Below are 14,259 nucleotides of genomic sequence, written 5' to 3' on the forward strand. Positions count from 1 at the left end.
GTTATATGCTATCCCGACTGATGTATTTTGGGAATGGAGGAAAATGTAAAAAACGGTATTTTAACGTTTTTTACACTATAAAATTTGGTCAAAAACTTGTTTTGAATCAAAATAACTTGTTATAATGCCATATAATGACATTTTTGAGTACTTTCTATTAAAATATTATGTTTTTCATTGATACTTTACGACAGAAAATGCAAATTTGTTTAAATAAACACCAAATCACTGTAAAATCGCATAAAATAACAATTTTGAGAAAAAAAAGAAGAAGATTTTTTGACCTTAAATATCGTATTTTTACGTCCCTCAGAAGCTATATACCAATTTTCAGACAAATCGGAGATCCAAAATTTTTTGCCTGAGTGATTTGACATGGAATGTACCATAAACAATTTAAACTTGAAAAAAACTAAAAATGGCGATTTTCAAGGCTTAATAACTCTGTTAAAAGTTATTATTCTTTTTCTCATGATCATCTTTCAGTGCGTCACAGTTTTTCGATTTCTCTCTAACGCATTAAATTGTATGTGACAGAAAAAAAGGCACGTCTGGGAATACTTCGGTAATTATTCTAGTTCGGTGATTATTCTAGTTGTCGATAGATGGCGCCATAATCAAAAAAGAATTATTTATTAAATAAAATAATAATATTATCAATATAATCTGTACAATTTATAAGACTATACAAATGAAAGAAAATACCATTTTATAAATGCAATAGACACAATTGATTTGGTTTTATTCCAAATTGAAAATAAAATTTGACAACTGTCAGATTTAACTAAAATGTCACGTTAGAATAAATGTCATAAATATGTATTATCACGGACTTACCTTTTTTTCTATAATTTGTGACGCACTGAAAAATGTTCATGAAAAGGAGAATACTATGAAAATCAGAAAGTGACTAAATCAAAATTTAAAGCACCCCCTACAAGATGCTGGAGAAATTTTTGTCATTACTTAATTAGTAAGCTGTTATTTTTAATCATTAACAATAAGCCGTAAGATCGCATTGACGCAACTGTAAATGTGAGTGCGAGTAAGATACACTACCGGAATGGCATCTCTCTTGCACTCACTATAGACGGGCACCTGATACGTGCAGGCGCTCATTATTATTACTTAAAAATAACAGCTTAGTAATAAAATAATGACAAAAATTTCTCCAGGATCTTGTAGGGGGTGCTTTAAACTTTGATTTAGTCACTTTCTGATTTTCATAGTAATAACTTTTAATAGAGTTATTATGCCTTGAAAATCGCCATTTTTCGTTTTTTTCAATTTTAAATTGTTTATATCTCGAAAACGATCAACTTTAGAGAAAAATTATAAGAGATCTTTTTTATCCAGAATGGTCCAAAAAATCTAAACAAAATTTGTCCGGGCCAAAAATATTGATTTTTGCAATTTGATTAAAAATTTTATTTTTTTTAATTTGGACCACTTTTCCCTTGGGCGACTTCTTGAACCTTATTCTGGGATGTCTCACGAACGTGATTATGCACAAAATGTCATGGGAATATTTTCTCCGACGAACCCGCCGTTTTCGGCTTGTCTAATAAGCCACAAATTTACTAAAAAAATGTTTTTATTAACGTTTCGACGGTTAAATCGGATCCTATTTGGACGTTAATAAAATCATTTTTTTAGTAAAATTGTGGCTTATTTCCCATTAAAAATAGTTAGTTACAAAAATGCCACAAGAAAATAGCTTCAAAACAACATTGTTTAACATATTTTAAAAATTTAAGTATTTCTTACCTTATATACCTAGAATAATATCACCTAAAAGTAACACTAGAACAAAATCAAATCAAAACTAAAAATATGAAATCAATTAAAATTAACACACAAATTATATTATTAATCTATCAAAAATATAGAATTACAATTAATAATTAGGGTACGCTTAAAACTGATTTAGCAACAACTTGTCAAAGCGAAAAGAGGCGTAATTCTGACGTCACTCCATAGCTCACTTACACGGCGGCGAACGGCACACTCCTAATTTGAGGCTTAGAAATCGAAAAAGCGACCATGGGAGGTGAATGGCAAATTTTTATAATTCTTTATATTTTCGAGGTAGCTGAATCCGAATATGAAGTTTATTTTTATCTAGAATTGGTGGAACATGTTCAAAAATCAAATTTCATGTAAAAATTCAAAAAATCAATTTTGATGATTTTTCAACTTTACCTCACTGTATCTTTGGTCGCTGTAAATATTTCCTTTTGAAAATTTTACTGTGTCATTTTTTAAGTATTTAGATACCAACGAGCTTTGTCTAAAGTGTTTAAACGAATTCAAAAAGGAGTTATTAATTTTTAAACATTTTGTCGTCAGATTTCGTTAGTTTCATGTTTAATTAAAAAAGTTGAGCGACGAAGTTTTTAGCTTATAATTTTAACCAATACAGTATTAAAATATAAGTGATGAAGAAGTTTTCTGAAAAATTTCCAGTCAAAATATGTAATAGGAAAAAAGTTATATGACTTTAAAAATCGCACACCTAGTGTTAGGCAAGCGGCAGCAACCCCTAAAATGATGTTATACCGTCCACAAAAATCAACTTTAAGGTGAATGACAAATTTTGATGATTCTTTATGTTTTCGAGGTCGCTGAATCTAAATATGATGTTTATTTCTATTTAAAATTGGTGGAACATGCTCAAAAATCAAATTTTATGCAAAAATGCAAAGAATCAATTAAGATGGTTTTTCAATTTTAACTAGATTTATCTTTGATTGCTTTCGAAAATGTTACTGTATTATCTTTGAAGTAATTAGACAACAATGAGATTTGTACAATATGTTTAAACTATCCCTTTTAAGCGCCATATTGGCTAACCTTACAACGATGCGATCGACACAAACGCCAGAGGTACGTTTGGCATATTCACCAATGTTATATCTTGATTGGACATAAGCGCCATTTTCTAGTTTTTAATTTATTTCAGACAGTATTTTCAGCCACATTAATGTTCATAAAATATTAAAATTTGAAAAAAAAAATCACCAATTTTTTTGAGTCACTGTGCAGATAAGCAGAATTGGTAAAAATAAAAATAATCAGTTTTTTGGCTTTCTTTAAAAATCAATTTATTGTCGTTTATGCCGTGTTGGCTTGACAGCGTCGATCTAACGGTGCTCGTTTTAAAGGCCTTTTCACACACTACAAAAGGCGTTGATAGCATTACACACCTAAAACCTACCGTTCCTCTGTTATTTCAACTTGAATACACCAATTTGAGCATGCACCAAAAAAGCAAACTCTTTTTCACCTACCATATATCTTTTTGTATTATTAACAGAACATTTACGAAGGAACGAATCTCTTTATTATTTATAATCTAAAAAAATGTTTTATACAGTGTTTTTAGTTCGATGTATAGTTTTTAAGGTATTCACAAAAAACCGTCCGAAAAGGTGTAATTTTTCAATGAAAATGGCCAATTTTCAACTACGCATAACTCAAAAAGTATCGAGTTCTCAAAAAAAAAGTATAGACCAGTTTTTGCTTAGAAATAGGTTTTCTAGCCACTTTCGTTATTTTGACCAACAAATTTTTCACCCCCTTGAAGGGGTGGGAACCGCCCCAAGATAAAAAGCGCCATAGTATATAGGGTAGATTTTGTTTCTTGAGCAATTCCCTACCTTCTGTGAAAATATCAAGTACATCGATGTAGTAGGATGGAATTCGGAGCCAAGTACCCTCATTCACTGCCCTATAATAATGCTCTGCTATCATCGCGTGAGAGAGAACACACACAAGATTATAGCAAAATTTCTATTTACTGTAACTTTTCGAGTTTTTGAGCTACAGCAACGAGTTTTATGTCATTGGAAAGGTAATTTTGGATTATTTCAAAATATGTAAAAATATATAGGGCGTATCTAAAAAAATTAAGATTTTTTTTCATTTCCGTTTCAACCGGAAGCCACATTTTGGGTAAAATTTATTGTTATAATAGATAATAAAGTATCATGTATATCTGCAAAATTTCAGATTTTAGTTTCTATTACAAAGGAAGTTACGGACAGCCGAATATTTTTTTATAAAAAATTCATAACTCCCCTCTTATGGGGAATTAAGAAATCTGGCTGATGTCATTCCATTTAACTAGAGGATATCAAAACTACATCAAAAAATAAACAAATTCCTTGGAGCCATTTTTGAGAAAATCTAGTTCAAAATTATGTCAAATTTTGACCCCTTAAATATAGGCAACCCATAACTTTTTCTGAAAAATAATAATCTTCCTCTTAGAGCCCCATCTTTAGGCTATATAACGACTTTTTCAAATTAAACTTATCTTAAACAAGTTTTTAGATAGGTAGAGAAATGTGTCGGGTGGGCAGTCGGCCATTTTGGCCGCCATTTTGAATTTGGAAATGTCAAATTTCGTATTTAGATTAACCTATTAATGAGCTAACTTTGAGTTAAATTTCATTCATTTCGGTCAAAATTTGCAAAAATGGACCCTAAATAACCCCCCTATTTCGGCCCCCCTTTGAGAGATTTTTTTTAAAAGCTTAGTTTCTCGACAAAATTCTCTTAAACTTACTCATACCGAATTTCATTGAAATCGGTCTGGTAGTTTTTGCTGGGCGGTGGCGACATACGTACGTACATACGTACGTACGTACATACTTCCGACATGTTTTTTTTATTTGCTTTTTAGACTCAGGGGGACTCAAAACGTAAAAAAAAGTGAAATCTGAAAAAAAATTTTTTGCACGATCCTATAACTTTATCTATTATACTATACTACGTATATAGTACGATAAAGTAAAACACAATTCTGAAACTACATTTCTTGGTTTGGTTTAGAAATATTTATTAACAATGCATGGAATGCAAGATTGTTAACCTTTTACTGTGTCAATCACTAAATGAAACCTGATTCCAAGTGGCACGCGACGAAGTAATGTAATTGAGTAAAAAAACAGTATAAGCAGCGAAAGAAAAATATAAGTGTTGCACGTATACGGTTCTTTCACTCATCTACCAAAGTGCCCTGTCTATATTGAATCGTAGAGATTTGCGTTAATACTGTTCTTTTGCCCTGTGATGCGTTAACCTACTATACGTATTTTGGCTATCTCAGTTCAAAATGTCGTTTTTGGCGTTTATATTGTTCTTTCACTCACCGGTTCAATTTGTGATCTGCCTTTTTGTTACACCCTGTATACTATGTACTTTGATATTATTTTTATTTAAGCTAATCTTTTTTTTTCAGATTCAAATTGCGTCGAAGTAAAAGGCCGCATTTTGTATTCGTCAGAAAAGTCAAGTAACAAACTGCATTAGTACTCTACAAAATTGTCGCTGTTTAGAACTTCACATTGAGAATGAATCCTTTGGCATACGTGATGAATACAAACGAAGTTGGAAATGGACATCTGTATGTCAAGTTTTTGTTGCCTCTTCGACGGTTCTGTTCTAATAGAAGTGATCAAAAACAAATAAAAGACAATACTAAGTAAACTGTTTTACGTCATTGTCAAACGCAAAACGCGAGCGAAAAAAAATTTTGTGTAAAATATTTTCATAGTGTATCAGATAAGGTAAGCAAGGTTTCGTGTATTTTTATTTTTTATTAAAATATTTGCCAATGAAAAAGTTAATTCACGTTTTTAATAGAACATGGGACATGTGCCATTGTGTCTTTTCTAGAAGGTTGTATTTAGTGTCCTTTCGTCATTCGCTCTCAGTAAAGGGTGCCATGTTTTCATTTCCATATAGTAAAAAGTGCTTGGAGTTTCTGATTATATCTTCGTCTACACTCTTCTATTAACTCGTCTCTAAAGGACCAAAGAATGTCTGAATAATCTTCCATTCTTGGACTTTTATCTTTGTTGTTTCACGCTGGTTCAGTGTCCGTGTCCATGTCTCATTTCCATACATTATTATCGGGCGAATAATAGTTTTATATAGCCAAACTCACACGCTTCTTTAAAAAGGTGATAATTTAGAATATCATTTATTGTTAATTTAAAATACTTTGGTTTGAGTTATTTTCAAAAAACTTTTTCTTTGGTTGCATGTGTTTCTTGATATCGATAGAATCGCCTTTTAGAATAATTTTTTAAAAATGTTTTACCAAAATATTGTCTAAAATAAATGGTAGATAGCTTCATGTAACGTAATCAGCTCAAAGTAATTTTAAAGGGTGGAGGCGCAAAATTTCGCGCCAATGTACTTTATTAAATGCATTATTTTTTCTTAAATCGTGAGAACACTGATAAGTACTTTTGAAATACTTTATGGTTTTATCTAAAATTTAAATGCAGAATGAAATATTATATTTACCGAGGGGCGAAAGTCCCTTAGAGTTTGCTCACTACGGAGAGCAATGTATTTATATTCGTGAATTCTCGCATTGAAAATAATGTATTTATTTTACATAGCGATCAACACTATATTATCGATCGCTATGTAAAATAAATACATTATGTTAAATGAGAGAATTCACGAATATAACAAATATAAATACTAGCGCTAACGGATATAGACGAGGGAATACTTATAAACGGAGAACGATTAAACAACTTAAGATACGCTGATGATACTGTCATTTTTGCAGAGAGTCTTGAAGGTCTGCAGACACTTGTCTCCAGGATGGGAGAAGTAAGTAGCAGGTTTGGGCTTGATTTTAACATAAAAAAAACCAAATACATGGTTATAAGCAAAAATAGGATACCACCTGGTCAATTACTAGTTAACCAACAACCTATAACACAAATCACCAACTTTTGTTATTTGGGTGCAAACTTAAATGGACAGTGGGACAAATCGACGGAAATTAAATTAAGGATCGAGAAGGCAAGATCAGCTTTCGTCAAAATGAAAAAAATCTTTAAGAGCCACGATAAAAAATTGGAAATAAAAGTTCGTTTAATAAAATGCTACGTATTCTCCGTTCTTTTATATGGCGTGGAGTCGTAGACCTTAACTGAAGCATCACTGAAGAGACTCGAAGCATTTGAGATGTGGTGCTATAGACGCATGTTGAGGATTTCCTGGATAGACAGAGTTACCAACGAAGAAGTTCTACATAGAATAGGTAAAGATGTAACCAGTAAGAAGGAGATTTTCTGTTGGAGTGAATGCACAGAGAGTGATAAACTCCAACAGACGAAGGAAAAAAAAAGATCTACTTAATGTAGCCAAAGGAACAACAATGTGGCTTCTGCGTTGAAGAAGCTGAAGTCTAAAATACTACTTTGCAGTAGTACTTGTATGGAAAGATGCTAAGACGAAGAGTATAGAATTGATATAGGACTGAAGATGAAAATTATGAATAGATAGATGTAACTTGAATAGCTAGCTCAATATGCAAGAGAATGGCCACTTGACACTCAAGGAAGGATTCGGCCAATTTGCACGGCTATTTCTGGCTAGACAATAAATTAAAGGAATTGACTATGATGGCTAGAAAAGAAGATATTAAGACAATGTTCACAAAATAGATAGAGTAAATATAATAATATAATGAAAATAGAATAAATTTTTGGGCGACAGAAGAAGGATAACTGGATTAACCCTCTTCCAGGTATTCTACGCTGCTATAGAGTATGTTAAATTTGTAGTACAAGTATATTAAATGTACAAATATAAAGGAATAATATGAGAAAAAAAAATATGCACAATAAATATATATTTATTAAATTTAACTACTAGATGTTCACAATCTCCGAGTTAAGACAAGTAACTAGTATGTGACTCTAACATGACAAAAAAATGATACTAGTGAAAGTCAATTACAAAATTATCACACAAATGTGATCTAAGAATAATCTTAATAAGGTTAGAAAATCTGAATAAGGGTAACTCTAATACAGAAAGTACAACTTACACCTAGATTAGTATGAACCCTTCACCAAATAACACTTGTACGATTTTAATACGTACACCCTAATTGAATACTACCTGATAATAGAATAAGGAAAATACCTAATGTAAATAATATATATTTTACAACTCTCAATGTGTTGACGGGTAACAAGTCCCTAAATGAACCATCTTAGTACTGGATATAAAAGATCCTTTTCTGACTAGTGGTTCTAAATAATAATCGCATGTAAAACTAGTACCTTCCTGAGGAGACGGGTACTAGGGATTTATTCAAATATAATATAAAAAAATTAATAGTTAACGTTAAATAATATTTACAAAAATCTAATACAAATTGAAAAATTATGAAACAAGTTGAATGATTTTAAATTTAGGTGAATTGAACTATAGTACATTGTTTACCGGGTAGGAAAAGCTTAACATTCCTGGACGACTGTGAAGATTGCTAAGTCGAGGCGCAAGCCGAGACTTAGCAACACAGAGTCCAGGAATGTGGCTTTTCCTACGAGGTAAACATACTATTTTTCCGCAAATCGTTTAAAATTCGACAGATATTGATTGATTTAAAAAAAACGCGATAATTTTATTCCCAAATAAATGGTGCTTTGAAATTCCTAATAAAATTACTTGGGTTACTATGGAAACGTATTGAGGTTGAATTGTCAAACTTGACGCTTATAAATTTAATTGCTGGTGTTCTCGAAAGTAAAATGATACGTGATGATGAAATTTCCATTCCTGGGACTCCTACAGAGCTGGTTGAGGCAGTGAATACTGCTTCATTAGAATTATTGCCAAAGAAATCAAGAGAAAAGTACGAAAATGCATACAGACGTTTTATGGATTATCGCATGAGTAAAAATACGAGTTCTTTCTCAGAAAATGTTGTAATGGCATACTTCCTAGACCTTTGTTTAAAGATGAAATCTTCAACATTATGGGTCAATTATTTAATGCTGAAGTCAACCCTTGCACTTACACACAATGTAGATATATCTACATACTCAAAACTTCGTTCTTTATTGAAACGGCAAGCTCAAGGTTATAGGGCAAAGAAATCTAAGATTTTAACGAAGGAAGAAATTGAAAAATTTATCCAGGAAGCTCCAGATAAAAAAAATTTAATGATTAAGGTAATTTACAAGGTTTTAATAGCAATGTGTTTTCTATCATTTATGTAGAACACTAACAACTGTACGGAAATATCATTTCCTTACAGTAAGGAAATGACATTTCCTTACAGTAAAGAAGTCCTGACTTTTTCTTCAAGAAATTTTGACAGGAATGTCAAAATTTCCTGGCGATTTGCGGAAAATATTATTTTTAAATTAACTGAGAAAACAAGTCTAAAATTAATACGAACCAAGGGGAAAGAACATGTATGGGGAGAATCTTCGAGCTCGAAACTTCTACCAAGAATTATATAAATTTGGGGGAACAGTACTAACTGTTAGGTATGGTTAGTATAACTAAAATGTACTTAAATTTGTAGAGAAAGAAAAAATATTTATGTGTAATTAAATTATGAACTTATGTGTATCTAACTTAAAGGTCCTGAATATTACAAAAAAAAAACAGTATAAGTCTTTAACTAGTATGAATAATTGTCCCCCAAAACAAACCCCTTTTCACGCGTTCCAACACTGATCCTTGGTGTGTGGTACCAAATCCGTGGTACGAAGTTAACACCGAAGTGGTGCAACTGCCCAATAGCTAATGAACCTGTCCCTCGGAGGGTGCAGGATGATGAATCAAAACAAAACAAATGGGAGTGTATCCTTAGACTTGTTCCCTGGTTGACTGAATCTTGGAAGTGTCTGCTCTCGGTGTTAGAGAGGGTTTACCAGCGGTAATAATAGATTTCTCCCGAATGGCTAAAAACAAAATATTCCCAGTTTATTCCTAATAAAACATGTCAGAAAAAGAAGTAAAAGAGAGAAGTTAATGAGGAAAGGTTTTTAGAAAAGAACTACAAAAAACCGACCTTTCATTGACCCAAAAAAACCTATCTACCTTGACATTTTAACCATAGGTTGTGATCAGACTTTTAACAAATATGGCCTTGATTCGAATAGACAAGAAAACTTACAATAATAGGTTTTTTTCAAAATAAGTTGTACATGTATGGTATAAAGAAATAGGTACTGTGAAAATATATGAACATATTAGATATGGGAAAAGAATTATGAAGTCTATGAAGTAAAATTTAGTAGATTTCAAGAAGTAATGATATAATTGGCAATAGGTTTTCATAACTGGAAATTTTTTATGAACATAACCCCATATTAAGAATGTTATTAAAGATCTTTTCTGGATACATGATAGACACTGCAACATTCTACATAAAAGCCAATCGATGACAATTTAAATTCAATCCATAATGAGAATAATATTATAATTGCCACAATTATGACACCATATTGAAAAAACTATTACAAAAAAAATACCGGTGTGAGATCCTTTTTCTTACAGTTTCATTATGCAACTGGAAATAACTTATTTTAATTATATAATTAGAAAACTTACGCCGCCATTCTTATTGACACTCCCACAACCAATGCTTCCCTCTTCACCGTTCCGGCTTCGTGACAGCTAGCGGCCGGTGTTCAGTACCAACCTCAAGAAATATCAATGTGACCACCATACACCCAGTATGACGTCACCAAGGGAATTTTGTACGAACTGGTTTTTAATATTCTAAGAAAATACTTTTGACAATAATTAAATAAGGTGTTCCCATTAATAATTAATTAAATAAGTGATGGAACGTCACAATAGTCTAAGAGCTAGTGAACCCTCCGACTAACGGTCGTCCTGTAAGGCTAGAAATTTTTCTAGTGATAATTCATAGCACACCAAGGCTAAAAACCATGACCTGGCAGGCATCAGCCGTGCACGTGTATCTACCAGGTGAATCGAAAAGTGCAAATTTAGGGGGTAAAATAAACTTTCTCCTGTAAGGTTTAAATTTAAGTATGTGTTTGAGTAAGTCCTTCAGAAGAAATGTGTACAATGACAGGCGATTCTGAAGAGCATAAGACCTTGCCAGGCGATGGGAAAGATTAGGGGTTTTTCCTAAAATTATTCTTTTTGCATCGAACAAATTTTTTTTAGGTTTTTTGAATCATTCCAAACAGAAAACGCCTTTAGTGATTTTTCTTTTGAGTTAATAGTTTTTGTTATATCTCTCTCGTTCCATCCCTCCTTGTGGAGTATTGGGCGCTTATGCGTTTCTTGGCCAAAAGTGTAAGATTGCTGTCTGGCCGGGACAGCGCATCTTCTTTTGTTTTTATTCTCTGGATAAATTGTGAACTAATTCCCTCCACTCTCTTCTATCTTTTGCTCTCTTTTTGACTTCGCCCCATCTTAGTCCAATTTTTTCGTGTTCTCTCGTTGTTGTTCTTTTCCAGCTGTTGTCTGGTCTGCCCCTCTTTCTTTTTCCCTCTGGTTGGTATTCAAGTGCTTGTCTTGCTATGCTGCTTTGGTCTTTCCTTAAAGTGTGGCCGATCCATTTCCATTTTTTTTCCTTGACTGTAGTAGATACGTTAGTTTGCTTTGTCCTTTCCCATAGTTCTGTATTAGTTATTTTATTTGGCCAGTATATTTTTAGGATTTTTCTTAGAGATTTGTTTACAAATGTTTGTAGTTTTTTAGTTGTATTTTCGTCCTGTTTCCATGTTTCTGCTCCATAGAGCAGTATACTTTTAATGCAACTGTTAAAGATTTTAATTTTTGTTGTTTCCGATATTTCGTTTGTTTGCCAAATTTTATTTAAAGCGTTGAATGCGTGTTGCGCCTTTGTTATTCTCGTCTGTATATCCTTTTTACACCCCCCGCTCCTTTCCATGACAGATCCCAGATATGTGAACTTGTCTACCTCTTCTACTTCTTTACCGTTTATCATTATTTTATTATTTGGATGGTTATTATTTTTTAGAAGTTTAGTTTTTTCTGTGTTTATTCGAAGTCCGATCGTGTCGGAGTACTGTGCCAATTTGTCAATTTTTGCTTGCATATGATTTCGGTGTTCAGTTATAAGGCAGATGTCATCTGAAAATTCGAGATCTTCTAGCTGTTTGAAAAGGTTCCACCTGATGCCTGTTCGATCGTCGATTACTTTCCTCATTACCCAATCTATCATAATAAGAAATAGGGTAGGGGATAGTACACAACCCTGTTTGACTCCACTTTCTATGGATATCTCTTCTGTTACTTCACCTGAATGTTCTAGTTTGGCTTTGTATCCTTCGTAGAAGAGTTTAATAAAGTTTATGATTTTTTGTGGTATCCCACATAATCTAAGGATTTTCCACATCTGTGCCCTATTTACACGGTCAAAGGCCTTCTCGAAGTCGATAAAACTCACATCTATATCTTTATTCCATTCATTTGTTTGTTCCAAGATAATTCTAAGGGTGCAAATGTGATCAATAGTGGAATGGTTGGAACGGAAGCCTGCTTGGTTGTTTCTCAGTTTTTTATCTAGTTCCGGCTTCAATCTTTCCAAAATGATTTTGGTCAGCACTTTGGATGTGGCACTTAGTAGTGTTATTGCACGCCAATTGTTGCATTTGCTCAGGTCTCCTTTTTTGGGTATTTTTATAATCAATCCCTCTTTCCACTCCTTTGGCAATTCTTCGTCCGTCCATATTTTATTCAAAAGTGTATGTAGCATCTCTACTGACTGCTCGGTGTCTGCTTTTATTATGTCAATGGGTATATTGTCGATTCCTGCGGCTTTGCCATTTTTTAGTAGTTTTAGAGTGTTTCCAATTTCTTCCATTGTAATTTCTCCAATATTCACTTCTAGCTCTGGTGATTCTACTTCATCTTCTATGATTTGAGTTATTTCATGCTTAGCATATATCTCTTCGAAGTATTCCTTCCATCTTTGTATTATTTCTTTCTCATTTTTTATTCTATTTCCTTGTTTATCCTTTACTTCTCGTATATTTCGTTGTGCTTTTCCTGTTAAGTTTCGTATGATTGTATATTGTGTTCGTAAGTCGTTTTCTTTCGCTGCTTCTTCTGATATATTTAGCATCTCATTTATATAGTTTCTTTTATCTTTTCTGGCTTGTTTTTTTACTTCTGCGTTTTTTGCCTTGTATTTCCTTTCAAGTGCCCTCTCTTCTTCCGATCCTTCCTTTTGTAGAATTTCTTCTTTGATCTTTTTTCTTTCTTCTATCAGTAGTAGAGTGTCTTTGGTAATCCATTTTTTATTTTGTCTTCTTTTTAATCCGATTGTTTCTTTTGCTGTATTCATCATCACTTCTTTAAAATATTTCCATGTTTCTTCGACTGACTCTCCAGTTTGTTGTGATACTGTTCGGTTAATTGCCAGTTTCTCACTAAATTTATTTCTTATACATTCTTGTTTTAGGGCATCAACGTTGTACTTGTTCCTTCTGCTGATTTTTTGGTTTTTATCTCTGGCTAATTTCATTTTTAGTCTCGCTTTGATTAGCATGTGGTCTGATCCCACATCAGCACCTCTTAAGCTCCTGACATCTTGCAGCCAGCTTCTCCATTTATATTCAATTATTATGTGGTCTATTTGATTCTTGTATCTCCCTCCCGGTGATTTCCATGTTTCCTTATGTATCCGCTTATGTTTAAAGATGCTTCCGCCTATTAAAAGTTCATTTTGCTCACAAAATTCGATTAATCGATTTCCATTGTCGTTTCTCTCTCCGATTCCCTCCTTTCCCATCACATGTTCATGTCCTTTATTATCATTTCCTATTTTTGCATAAAAGTCTCCGATTACTATTTTTATATCTCTTCTATATTTATTATTAATCTTATTAAACGTTGTTTGTAGTTGCTCGTAAAATAGCAGTTTGTAGCAGTTAAAGTTTTTGTTATATAAGCGATTGAAAATTTTGAAAATTGCGAAATCGGCCATTTTTAACCCTAAATCGGACATTTATCTAAAAATTTCAATGTTGCCAAGATACGTAGATATTCTTTAAACATTGACTGATGAAATCCCGAAGAGTTTTTTGCAATAAAATATCGAAAACCCCTTTGTTTTTTTAATTGCTAATCAAGCAGGTGCGACACTGTAGTATAAGTGAGGACGTTTGAGTTTGCATAAATTCATTATCTCGAGAATGGGCAAATTTCAAGAGAAATCCTCAGACAGGTCGATTTTTATTTTTAAATTAGGACTTTTTGGCATATATATAATACTAGTTACGTCATCCATCTGAGCGTGATGACGTAATCGATGATTTTTTTAAATGAGAGTATGGGTTGTGTGATAGCTCATTTGAAAGGTTATTGAATTTTCTATCCACTAATATAAACATTAATATAATTATTTATACAGGGTGTACAAAATTTTTTTTTTTATTAAATTAACTTTGATTAAATTTGACAAATTGAAGAAAA

The 14,259-nt window shown here is 32.5% G+C and overlaps 1 protein-coding gene across 2 annotated transcripts in view; it reads left to right on the top strand.

The window, feature by feature from the left end:
* Window positions 1-5,240: 5,240 nt before the first annotated feature.
* Window positions 5,241-14,259, top strand: part of LOC114331506 (corticotropin-releasing factor-binding protein) — a 553,233-nt gene continuing 544,214 nt past the window's right edge. For both annotated transcript variants that reach the window (XM_050648639.1, XM_050648641.1), the window contains exon 1: window positions 5,241-5,573. The gene's annotated coding sequence lies outside the window, so the exon portion shown is untranslated. The remainder of the gene's footprint in view (window positions 5,574-14,259) is intronic.

This window comes from Diabrotica virgifera, chromosome 4, assembly GCF_917563875.1.
Source record: "Diabrotica virgifera virgifera chromosome 4, PGI_DIABVI_V3a".
NCBI classification, from domain to species: Eukaryota; Metazoa; Arthropoda; class Insecta; order Coleoptera; family Chrysomelidae; genus Diabrotica; species Diabrotica virgifera.